At 38.4% G+C, this 13283-nt stretch overlaps 1 protein-coding gene and 1 pseudogene across 1 annotated transcript in view; one reads left to right on the top strand and one right to left on the bottom strand.

Annotated features, from left to right (window-relative positions):
- Nucleotides 1–9841: 9841 nt before the first annotated feature.
- Nucleotides 9842–11468, bottom strand: LOC138172886 (cytidine deaminase pseudogene; annotated as a pseudogene).
- Nucleotides 11469–12754: 1286 nt separating this feature from the next.
- LOC138172885 (butyrophilin-like protein 8) overlaps nt 12755–13283 on the top strand; it is a 31638-nt gene continuing 31109 nt past the window's right edge. Inside the window, exon 1 of the mRNA XM_069102733.1 lies at nt 12755–12934. The gene's annotated coding sequence lies outside the window, so the exon portion shown is untranslated. The remainder of the gene's footprint in view (nt 12935–13283) is intronic.

Here is a 13283-nt window from a genome sequence, read left to right as displayed (position 1 = left end):
AACAGAACTTGTGGTGGCAGAACTGAGAGAGCACTTGTGGTGGCAGATTTTGAGAAGGGAACATTTGTGGTGGTGGCACTCTGTCTCTTCTGTCTGTGTTGATTTTGGTTTGTGATGTGTATTGAGTTCTCAGATGTTGTTGGTGGGTCTGTGTTGATTTCACAGGCAGATCATGAATTGATGGTGGTGCTGGCAATGTGCATGAATGTTATTGCAGCTCTTTTAAGTTGTCCTCCCAGAAACAGAAACTGTAAAGGACTTGAGGTGGACTGGACACTGTGAGCTTCACTATAGAATGGGAACTGGACAAGTACCTGAACAAGGAACTGGACGATGGACTGAACAAGGAGCTGGGAGCTGCTTGCCTTTGAATCCAGGTGACAGTTGGGTAGATTCAGGCAGGAGCTGGGACTATGGAAGAGGAACCATGGAATCTAAGATCCAGCCTCCAGTCAAGATGAAAAGACCTCTTCATGGGTTACCTAATGCTGACTGAAAATATTATGATTTACTGTGACCTAGGGGTGAAGAACTTTGTTCTTTTTACTTTGCATCCCTTAAGGAGGCTTGCTCCTCAAGCATAATTGAGTTAAGACTTACTGAATTATTGTATTTTGTGTCCTTTAAGGAGGCTTGCTCCTTAAATATGATTGAATTAGGGACTTAATGAATAATATCTTTTGCTTAAAATTATGTGGCCACTTTGGCAAAAACTGTGGCCACTTTAGTGATAAGTTGTTATGTCATAACATTGTGAATGATGTATTTTGGTTTCTGTCAATATTTTGTCTTAGTTTATTACTGAATAAATAGAGAGTTCACTATACTATGTATTCAGAATCTTAAAGGTGTTCACAACAGCAGCCCTCTGGAAAGCTACACATGTTTGGCTTTACACTGGTGTACAGCTTACCTATTCATAGATGATATTACGATGCAGGGAAACAAGGCAAAAAGAAGTGGAGAAGAGTTTGACACTTTTAGTTGAGCATTTGAAAAGTAACGGGTGTGAAATTAACCATGGAAAGAATCAAGGCCACCTAAAAAAAATTTGTTAATAAAATGGAATAAGGGACTGTGAGAGATTCTTCCCCAAGACCTACAAGAGTCTTTTTTTTCTATATATTTTTCTATCCCTACCAGTAAGAAAGAGGTCCAAAAGTTTATAAAATTGTTTGTATATTGGAGATATCACATTCAACATCTGAGACAGATTTTGAAAGCCTTATATAAAATTACTTGGAAGAAATATGAATTTGATTGGGGACTTGAGCAAAGCAAAGCTTTTTTAAAAATTATTTTTCTTTTTTCTTTCTCTTTTTATTTTTTAGTTTATATCATTCATTTCCACAAGATTTTGAGTTACATATTTTCTACCCAATTTTCCCTGCCCACCACCCCAAAACAGTGTTCCCACTGAATATCCCCTCCTCCAAACTGTTCTCTCCCATATCTTCCCCTATTCCCCCTTCGACTTTCCAGTAGGCCACAGTGGATCTCTATACCCAAGTGTCTGTATATCTCACTTCCCAATTACATGTAAAATATTAATAATAATATGTATATATATATATATTTTTAAACATTTGATTTTAAAATTTTGGATTCTACATTCTTTCCCTTCCTCCCTTGTCAGCCACCTTCACTGGAAAGATAAGCAATTTAATATAGGTTGTACATGACTAGCTACGCAAAACATTTCCATAGTGGATATATGGTGGAAGACTGACTATATTTCCCTCTATCCTATACCACCCCCCCTCCCACGTGTTTGTTCTATTCTCTACTTTGATCTTTTCCTTTTTTCAAAAGTGGGTTCTTCCAGAGGGGGTGGAGTCAAGATGGCAGAGTAGAAGCAGGACCTCCCCACTGCTCCAGCTTCCACCTTCCCCAATCAATGTAAAAAGGGGACTCTAAACAAACTTTGGAGATGCAGAACCCACAAAATGACACATAGAAGCTAACTTCCCACTGAGGAGAGCCTGGCAGGCTGGCAGGAATCAGCCAGCGCAGCTAATAAAATAAAATGACAATTTTACCTAAATTAATTTACATAGTAAGTGCCATACCAATCAATTTACAAATACTTATTTTATAGAGCTAGGAAAAAATAGTAACAAAATTAATTTGGAGAATAAAACATCCAGAATATCAAGAGAATTAATGAAAAGAAATCCTAGGGAAGGTAGCCTAGCCATAGCAGATTTTAATCAGCATTATAAAGCAGCAGTCATCAAAACTACTTGGCACTGGCTAAGGAATAAAGTAGTAGATCAGAGGAATAGATTAGGTACACAAGACACAGCAGTCAATGACTATAGTAATCTAACTATTTGATAAACCCAAAGACCACTGCTTTTGAGATAAAGCCTCACAATTTGACAAAAACTGCTGGGAAAACTACAAAACAGTATGGCAGAAACTGAGCATGGGCCAAGATGTTATACCAAAATAAAGGACATGATCTAGATATAAAGGCTGATACTGTAAGCAATCTGAGAGAGCAAGGAATAGTTTACCCATCAGATTTATGGAGAAGGGAAGATTTTATTTGGTTACAAAATCCAAACAAGAGTTAGAGAGCATTATGAAATGCAAAATGAATAATTTTGATTACATCAAATTGAAAAATTTCAATACAAATAAACCCAATGTAACCAAGATTAAGAGGAAATTGGAAAACTGGGAAAGAATCTTTGCGACCAGTGTCTCTGATAAAGGCCTCCTTTCTAAATTATACAGAGAAGTGAGTGAAATCTATAAGAATACAAGTCATTCCCCAACTGATAAATGGTTAAAGCATATGAACAGGCAGTTTTCAGAGGAAGAAATTAAAGATATCTATAAGCATATGAAAAAATGTTTTAAATCACTATTGATTAGTGTAAACTCAAGCATGAGCAGCTTTCCAGAGGACTGCTGCTGTGAACAGCTTCAAGGTTCTGATTATATAGTATGGTGAACTCTCTATTTATTCAGCAGTAAATTAAAGCAAAACTTTCACAGAAACCAACATACAGCATTCACAATGCTATAACATAACAATTTATCACTAAAGTGGCCACATAGTTTTCACTTAAAGTGGCCACATAGTTTTAAACAAAAGGTATTATTCAGTAAGTCTTTAACTCAATCATCCTTAAAAAGCAAGCCTGCTTAAGGGACCCAAAGTACAAAGGTCAAAGTACTCCATCCCAGGTCACATTGTCTTAATCTCTCAGTCAAAAAATCTTCTTTCTTCTTAATTGGAGATTAGTTTCCAATCATCCTTAACTCAATCATCCTTAAGAGGTACAAGGTAGAAAGTACAAGATTCTCCCGCCCCTAGGCCCCAGTAAATCATGTATTTCTCAGTTAGCACTAAGTACCAAAGAAGGGGTCTTTTAATCTTGACTTGAGGTAGGTTGTCAGATTCCATGGTTCCTCTTCCATGGTCCCAGTTCTTGCCTTAATTTACCCGTCACCTGGATTCAAAGATAGGCAGCTTTCAGCTCCTTGTTCAGCTCCTTGTCCAATTCCCATTCCATATTAAAGTCACAGTGTCCAGCCCACCTCAGGTCCTTCACAGTTCCTATTTCTGGGAAGACAAAGCTTAACAGAGCCAAAACAACATTCATAAACATTGCTGGCACCATCACCAATTCACTTTCTGCCTGTGAAATCAACACAGACCCACATACAAAGTCTGAGAACTCAACACACATTGTCAGTATAGTCCCAGTGCCTCTGAATTGCTCCTCCAGGAAACAGACAATAGGAAAATCCTCTTTCAGGGCTTCCAGTAAGGTCACAGGGCTTCTGTGCAAATTATGACAAACAAAAATCAACACAAACAGAACAGACAAACAGAGTGCCTGGCCACCACAAAATTCCCTTTCTCAATTCTGCCACCACAAGAGCTCTCTTCTCAGTTCTACTCTTTCCTAGCTGAAGCTTCTACTTATATATGGTTATTAGCTCCTCCCTGTTCTGCCCCCTCCTGTTGCATCTGCAACAGGGGTTCACAAGTTCCAGGGTTCACAGGTTCTGGGGTTCACAAGTTCCATTTCTTAATAAAGATGATATAATCATGGGCAAGGTTTAAAAGAAACTTGAACTGAAACAAGGTGCTAAATAATTAAATAGTTGAAACAAGGTGCTAAGTACTTTTTTGCTTGCCATTACAATTACAGAAATGCAAACCAAAACAACTCTGAGGTACCACATCTCACCAGTCACATTGACTATGATTAAAAAACAGGAAAATGATAAATGCTGGAGAGGATGTGGAAAAATTGGAACACTAATATATTGCTTGTGGAGTGGTCAACTGATTCAATCATTCTAGAGAGCAATCTGGAACTATGCCCAAAGTGTTATAAATAAGCACATACCCTATGACCCAGCAAAGGGTCTGTATACCAAAGAGATCAAAGAAATGGGAAAAGGACCCATATGTACAAAGATATTTATAGCAACCCTTTTTGTGGTGGCAAGGAAGTGAAAACCTAGGGGATGCCCTTCAATTGGGGAATGGCTAAACAAGTTGTGGTATATGAATGTAATGGAATACTAATGAGCTATAAGAAATGAGGAGCAGACAGACTTCATAATAACCTGGAGAGACTTATATAAACAGATTTTGAGTGAGAGCAGAAGAACCAGGAGAACTTTGTACACAATTACAGACACATAGTATGTGTGACGACAAACTTTGATAGACTGAGCTCCTCTCAGTAATGCAAGGTTATAAGACAACTCCAAAAGACTCACGATGGAAAGAGATATCCACATCCAGAGGAAAAAAAACTATAGAGCCTGAATTCAGATTAAAGCAAACTACTTGCTCTCTCTCTTTTATTCTTGTTTTGTTTCTTCTTTCTCATTCTTCCCTCCATTGCTTATAATCCTTCTTTACAACTTGACTAATGTTTAACATGAAAATATTTGTAGATGCTATATTTGATTGCATGCTGCCATGGAGGAATAGAAGGGGGAAAGAGAGGGAGGTGGAGAAAATTTGAAACTCAAGGGATTGTTGAACTAAACATTGTAAATTAAAAATAAATTTTTTAAATTTATTTTTTTAAAAGAAAGAATGGTGAAGGAAGTTAAGTTCTAATAATTTATATCAGTTTTGGAAGGATAATTTGTTCACTACATTATGTAATTCGAATAATATACCATTGGAAGGAAGTATACCTCTAACCAGAATGATGACCCCATATCTAAAAATTAGAAAGCAGAAAATGTATAAAGATTCCAAGTACTGAGCACTGGACTGTGATGGAAGATGTCCTAGCACCATATACAGAAATAACTGGTTTGGCAGGATATAATTCACATTGTTTAGAGAACTTTTGATTTTATGGAAAAGAAATTTAAAAAAAATCTCTACGGGAATATGCATGAGAATCCCTAAGAATCATTTTGGATGTATATTATCTAAATCAGGATTAGGATCTCAAGGAATAGATGTGTTGGCTGGAGTAATAGATTCTAATTATCAAGGAGAAATTATTGTGACATTCCAAAATTTGAGTGAAGAAGCCCTACAGTTTTGTAAAAATTATAGAATGGTTCAAGGAATTGTGAAACAATACCCCTTGTGAAAATTGACCCTCCTTATGAAATAACTATCAGAGGAACAGAAGGGTTTGGTTCTACTGACAGAGTGAAATTGGGAGCTAAAGTATGGGTAAAGTGCACACCAGGTGATGTTCTAAAGGCTGTGGAGATTTTAGCACATGGGAAAGATAATACCTTAGCTGTTGTTTATTCAGGAAAAGATGATTACCAAATTGGATCCTTAGCTCATATATTCTACCATTAATGAGGCTATGGCTTTGTGTTCATGGACTCCAGAAACACAGCTAACCCTATATTTGTTTCTTTTTTACTTTTCATCTGTTAAACTTGTTTGCTAGATTTGTGTCCAGATGCATGATCACTTAAGCCAGATGTTATCCCCTGTCTACAACTGTGATGTGTCACTCCTGGATCTGGTGCTGACTGAGCTGCAGATACCACCTAAAAAATTGACCTCTCAGGGGTGGCTAGGTGGTACAGTAAATAGAGCACTGGCCCTGGAGTCTGAAGGACCTAAGTTCAAATCAGGCCTCAGATACTTAACACAAAACTAGCCTTGTGACCTTGGGCAAGTCACTTAAGGCCAATTGCCCTGCTTTCCCCCCTCCAAAAAGAAAAGAATTTACCTCTCAATTAGTGTAAAGCCAATCACAAGCAGCTCTCCTGAGGAATGCTGCTGTGAATAACTTTAAGGTTCTGATCCCACAGTATAGTGAACTCTCTATTTATTCACAAATAAACTAAAGTAATACATTGACAAATCTAAAGCAGAACATTCATAACAATATAACATAACTTTTTACTAAGGTGGCCACATAGTACCAAGTAAAAAAATATCATTCAATAAGTCACAATCTCCTCAATCAATATAAAATACCCATCTAAAGTCTTCTTTCATCTTGACTGGAGATCATCCTTAAAGCAAGTATCCTTAAGGAGTAATCATCTTTAAGTCAATCATCCTTAAGTGGTAGTGGAAAGTACAAAGTTCATCCACCCCAGGTCACAATTAAGTCACAATATCATCAGTTACTACTAAGTACACTCTTAAGGGGTAGTGGAAAGTACAAAGGCCATCAATCCCTCCATTACAAGTAAGTTACAATCTCATCAGTCAGTACTGAGTACTCAAGTAAAGGTCCTTTCATCTTAGCTCAAGGATGACTCTCAAACTCATGGCTCCTCTTCTAAGCTCCCAGCTCTTGCCTGGATTTAGCCTGACTATAGCCTGTTATTTTGTAATTGAGCACTATGCCGACATATTCACATTCACCACTGGCACTGTGAATATTGTTTTGGCACTATGCCCCTTCCCCCTTGCTTTGTCTTTTTCTTGGATTTCCAGTGAAAGATGAGCAGGAAGCAACCACCTCTGGCAATAAAGGCAACTTCAAATACAGCTGCTGCCTAATAAAGCCTGAGTTAGGTTCTGAAGCCTCTGGCTGCCTCTTCTGTTACAGTTCTTGCCTGACAAGTGATTGTGAAATGTTTGCTGCACGTTAGTGGGAGAGTTAAGCAGCTACTGAGACATTTAGTGGAGAAGATGACCACTAATAGGGGAGCACCCTAACTTCTCACCTGTCTGGTCAGAATGCATATTTCTTAATGAATCTGTTCAGAAATCAGAGTCAAGGAGAAGGCAAAAGGCTTTCTTCAACTGAATACAGGATAACAATCCTGTAAAATATTTCATGTTTAGATACTTTAGATATAGAATAGGCAAGGGAAAACTGTTACAATGGAGGGGAAGAGCAGGAGAGTGAAAGAGAATGTGTCAACCTCACTTTCATTGAATTTGGTTTAAGGATGGAATAACATACACACTCAATTGGGTATCTTACCACTACAGGAAAGTAGGGGTGAAAGGGAAAATTGGGAGGATGATAGAAGGGAGGGCAAATTGGGGGAGAGGGTAGTTTGAAGCAAATACTTTTCAAAAGGGACAGGGTCAAAGTAGAAGATAGAATAACTGGGGGGCAGGATAGGATGGAGGGAAATATAGTCTTTCACAACATAACTACTATGAAAATATTTTGCATAACTACACATGTACAACCTATTTTGAATTGCTTGTCTTCCCCGGGGGAGGGGAGGAGGGCGGGGGACTGAGGATGGAAGAAGGGAAAGAATCTGGAAATCAAAGTTTTGAAAACAAATATTAAAAATTGTTTTTTGCATGCAACTGGGAAATTAGATATACAGGCCCTGGGACATAGAAATCCATCTTGCTCTTCTAGAAGCTTAGGGGGTGGCTAGTTTGTTTTTATGTTAAGTGCCTGAGGTCAGATTTGAACTCAGGTCCTCATGACTCCAGGGCCAGTGCTCTATTCACTGCATCACCTAGCCACCCTGGAGTATTGCATTTTTAAAGTAAGTGAAGTTACTGTGAATATCATACAGGGACCTCAACCAGGTTCTGCTCATGCTGTTCACCTCAGCCCACACCTGGTTTACCTATTTGGTCACTATAATACTAACTGGGAAAAATAAAAAGATTAAAAGACTACTTAAAACAGGATTTCCTCTCTATTTCCTTTTTCTCCAGTTAGAACTTTTAATTTCCCAAGTTTACAACCTCATTTTCACTGTGGACTCTTCATTCACATTCACCCCACTTATTTGTTTAGTTGTCAAGTTTTATCATTTTATCATTTATATATAATCTCTCACTTCTACTCCCTCCAATCATGGCCAAAACCGAAGTTTAGGTCCTCATCATCACTTGCCTAGAGTATTATAACAGCCCCCTAATTGCTCTTTTTTTCTCATCTTTCCCCATTACAATCCATTCTCCACATAACTGTTGAAAAATTTTCATAAAATGAGGACCTAAAAAAAACAAAAGAATGCAATACTCCAAGTATATTATATCAAGGATTCAGGAAAAAAAAATAACAGGTGGACAAGTCAGGTAGTCCTTGTTCCCTGAGGCTGCTACATGAAATTACGTATATACTATAGAAAGGAGATGGGCATAAGAAAATCACAATAGAGAATCAGGAAGGGATAGGCAAAGATAACCAGTGGATAAACTGAGGCATTGATAAGTCATCACAGTAGCACTATTATTAGGACCATGGAGGATAATTGTCTTCCCAAGCTTAGAGTTGGATGGGACCAGTGCAAGACAATGCAAATTCTAATATGTGACAACCCAGAAAGGAATACAGCTCTGATATTTGTCACTTAAATGTCAGAGCTGTATATTGTCTCTCAGCTATTTTATGACATTTTGGGTTGTTTCAGTGACACTTGGGGGTAGTCTCACCTTCTGGCTTTGGTTTTGGTGTGAGTGAGGTGGTGCTCATTGAATATGAGGAGCAGCATCCAGAGAAGAAGTTGGACTCAAGCCATGAAGACAAAGTGACTTTGGCCCCCATAGCTCCAATTAAAGTCATCAGAAGGTTGGACAAAGTGTGATTATTTTGGTTCCAGTTATACAAAATTAATATAGCAACCGCATAACTCTTTTGCATTATTTCATGACCCTATCCACAATAGAAGGTAGAGACAGGGAGTAAGATCTTGGCTGCCAGTAGGATTCCTGATTAACACCTGGTTTCAGTGAAGGGTACAGTTTCTAGGGAGGATCTGAGAACAGTAGAAACCAGAGAACCTAGAATGTTAAAACTGAACCATAACACATAGGATGGGCCTTAATACATAGAATGTTTAATTTGGAAGTAACTTTGTAGACTACCTAGGCAAAAGGTTCTGGGCTCTGTGGACTTGTTTTTGTTATTTTAAAATGGTTTTGCTATTAGTATTTCAATATAATTCATTTCCTCTGTAATTTTATATATTTTATTTTATGCATTTAAAAACATTCTTTTTGAGAAAGGTTCCATAGGTTTCACCAGAATGCCCAAGGGTTCCAGGACATAAACAAGATTAAGAACCCCTGGGTCAATATTCTGATTTAAGAGAAAAAGAAAGTGAGACTGGGAAGAGCTAACTGACTACTGTAAGGTCACATAGGAAGTTAGAGGCAGAGCTGAGAATGCAAGACAGGTCTCCTGACTGCCAGGCTGGTGCTCTCTCTACTATCACCATGCAGTATGTTCAAGGCACTTCAAATATAACTGGCAAGGAGGTCTATAGACTGAACAGTAGATGCAGAAGCACTTAATGCATAGGACCTAGTCCGCACTAGGGTTGATTCGTAACAATATTGATCTGGGGATGATGCTACTGAATTGTACTGAGAATGAATGTTCTCCCAGGTGGTTGGTTGAAAAGGCTCTCAGTTGGACAATTCCATTATCTGGGTTCACTAGGACTTCTGCAGATCATCTGGCCCAAATGATCCAGGCAGTTTATGGACAGTGCTGACATCATACTTACCATATGCTTTTGTCATGTAGACAGACCAATGTTTTCCAAACTCATTATTTGTCTACAGGCTCCACATGGTATGATAAGTCATTCTCTAAATTACTGTTATTAGCAATGGTCATTAATTCTTTTTGACTTTCTGAGATGGACTTTTGAATGCCATTGTGTCTTGCACACATATCTAGTGTAATAGCCAACATTCTATGTTGCATTCTGTAATCAGAACTCATGGTTTTTATTCTCTTCTGCAAGTTTCCTCTTTTTATGTGTGTGTTTGTTACAATCTATTTCTATATTGCCATACACATTTGATACATCCTCAAGAAGAACCAATGGAACTTGACTTGGACCATTAGGACCTTGGAAAAGAGATGACTGTATGCTACTAACATACTGGTATGAGTTCTTAAAGAAGACCAGCATTGTAGAGTACACTATTTGATTTTTATACTTCGTGTGAGTTTCAGTGTCAAAATTATTCATGTATCTGCAGAGGTCTTTCATTTTATGAAAAATATCACCAAGGTTTCGTCTTCCTTTATCCATCTGCCATTCCCATCTCATTCCTATAACAGACAAAATTTTAAACAACCTCTCCCAAGGGTCTACAATCTGGGATGACTTTTCAGTCAGGCCATCTACAATATACTTTAGAGAGCTACGCTTGCTCGGGGACATGAGATCAGGTGTATCTTGGGCTCCTTCATTTGAAAGATTAAAACATGGAGGTCCTAAAGTCTTTGGTCCAAGGTCATACACTGATATAGCTAGAAACAGAATTTTGAGTTGCATTCTATATAACTTCTGTGCATTGTAGCATAGTTGAAAAAATTCTCATACTGAAAGTTGCCTTGCTAACAAATTTTATTGACAACTTTTAAAAATAGGTTTTCTCCACGTCGCCACTCTTGCTGAACAACACAATTACATGACCCAATGCCATATCTTCCCTGTTATCTGGGAATAAAAATGTAACTTAAAACAGGCTAACATTAAATGGAGACAATAAGGCATAATAGCCTTATTAGTACAAAACAGAAGTTTCAAATCTGATCCTTATCTAAACTTGGATTTTACTTTAGAAGGTTCCTCATGAGGTTTTCCTCCATCTTGAATGGGAAGTACCATGTAGCACATAAAATCTAGAAGTTTTTCACATGTCAAACTGTATTCCCCAAGAGCAAAGTGACAAGTTGCTAATTGGATGAGTGCTCTCTGATGCTCTAGTGTTCCTTGTCCAGTAATCTGCTCTTGAGGATGTGATTCCTGAAGAGTGGCTAAGTGATGTAGGCTGGCTATTGCCTTTTTATACTGCACCTGATAGATAATCATGTCGGTGATCTATGTTGCATTCTGAAAAAAAAAATGTCCCATCTGTTGTAAGGAGAGTTGCCCCCACTGGGAAGTTACTGTAGAAACAGTAGGCAAACTCTTTGGCTTCTTGGCCCTCTCAAATGAACTGCTCAATTTGAGCTGAATCTAAAGGAGCCCAGGTGCTTGGAACAAATGGGAGCTTGAGCCATGGTGTTGACCTTGATGAGCTCTTCTCTCAGGTCAACAGTAGGCAGGGAGCAGGCAGACAGTCATCACTTACTTTTTGGATGAGTTATTTCACATTTTTCTATTCTTTTTCAGTTGTCTTATTGGGGTTTTTTATGTCCCTGGGAAGCATTAGCTTCCTTTTGCCCAATGCTAAATTTAAAGGAATCAGTTTGTTCTTTGAGCTTTTGTACCTGTTTTTCCCCATTTGACCAATTCTGATTTTTAAGGATTAATTCCTTAGTGAAGTTTTATGCCTCTTTTTCCCTGGGGTCAATTCTTGTGACTCTTTATACCAAGCTGTTAATTATCTTTTCATTATTTCTTTACTTCACTCTCATTTCTTTTCTATTTTTTTTCTTCTACACTGGTTTTTTTTCCTCTATTAGACTATTTTTTTCCTCTACACTCAGGGCCCCTGATCCCTTGGTACAAATGCCACTCCTCTGTACCTTGGAATTTATCATCCAGCCGTGATTTTGAGTAATGGAACTGCCAAATAAAACCTGGTCATGCACTTAGTGATAGAACAGGTCTCCCCTCTAATCCCATTGTGACCAGTTGATTCCTTTACTGTCTCTAGGCTCAGACCTCTTGAATCTGCTGCTGCTGCTGTTGCTTCCAAGGCTCACAACTAGCATGGTCACCACCTGGGCTCTGAACCACATTCCATCCTAGTGTCACAGACCTTTCCTTCTGACCTCTTACGTTTTCACGGACTGGAAAAATGTCTCCACATGAGACAAAAATGTCTCACTCTATTGGTTCTGTTGAACTAGAAATTAACTTGAGGTATTGTTTTAAAGTGCTCTATTATTTAAAGATGAAGTAAAGACCAGACATGCTTAATTTCAGGTGAATCTTGGTGCTAGTTCTATCATCTCCCAATTCAATCTCGTATTGGGTCCTCTCCCATTCATCTCGTATCAGAATACATCCCTTTAAGAGTAACTCCCTAATTAACATCTCTCTACCAACCTCAGATGCCTTAGTTATTCTGAAGAACTCACCAGTGTCAGTTCAAGCCCCAGTACCTGCTTAGTATTTAACATTCAGGTCTGGGAACAGGCTTTTTTTTTTTTTTAACAACTAAAGCAGAGAGAAACTATTTGGTTTAAGATAGCATAGATATTTATGGCTGTTTTATCTACTCTGGTGGAAAACTAAATTGGCAATGAGTCCAAAGTTCCCAGCCTCTCCTTCCTAATCCATACACTCACACATGCATGCCCATGCACGCACGCGTGCGCGCACATACACACACACACATTCACATTCACACACAAGTTAAACCTGAGAGAACACATTTATGGCCTTTGTCCCTTAAGCAACTTATTTCTGAGAAGCAGTATGATTCAGAGCTCCTATGCTGCATTCCCAGACAGTCCCTTTGTTATCTCTCAGCATTGGCTGAAGTTCTAACTAGAGCCCTTTTCTCTACAGCCATTCCTACTCCATTGTTTTTTCTACTGGTCCCATCAACTTGCTTCTGGTAAGTGAATGTTAGGGAATATGAATAGACAATAAGGTGTAATTTAATGTTTTTATGGAGGTATACATGTTGTTGGTGGGAGGGGGAGAGATGGAGATATCTCGTTTCATTGTCTTGTGGAAGCTACTCCTGCCAGTCCAGTTCTGGAACTTGCTTACAACATTTTCTTAAAGTTGATGCCAAAGGGTTGCGCTGAGAGATTGATATGTTAAGTGACTTAACCATGGTTACATAGTTAATATATGGGTATTTGTTTCAGGATCTCACCTAACTACTTTATTCTACTGATCATCTTCACACACACACACACACACTCATGCATAAATGCACGCGCACGCACACACACACA

Source organism: Petaurus breviceps, unplaced genomic scaffold (genome assembly GCF_028583685.1).
Source record: "Petaurus breviceps papuanus isolate PSGF00001 unplaced genomic scaffold, PetGlider_PUasm1.0 551, whole genome shotgun sequence".
Classification (NCBI taxonomy): Eukaryota; Metazoa; Chordata; class Mammalia; order Diprotodontia; family Petauridae; genus Petaurus; species Petaurus breviceps.
This window is presented reverse-complemented; position numbering and strand designations above follow the sequence as displayed.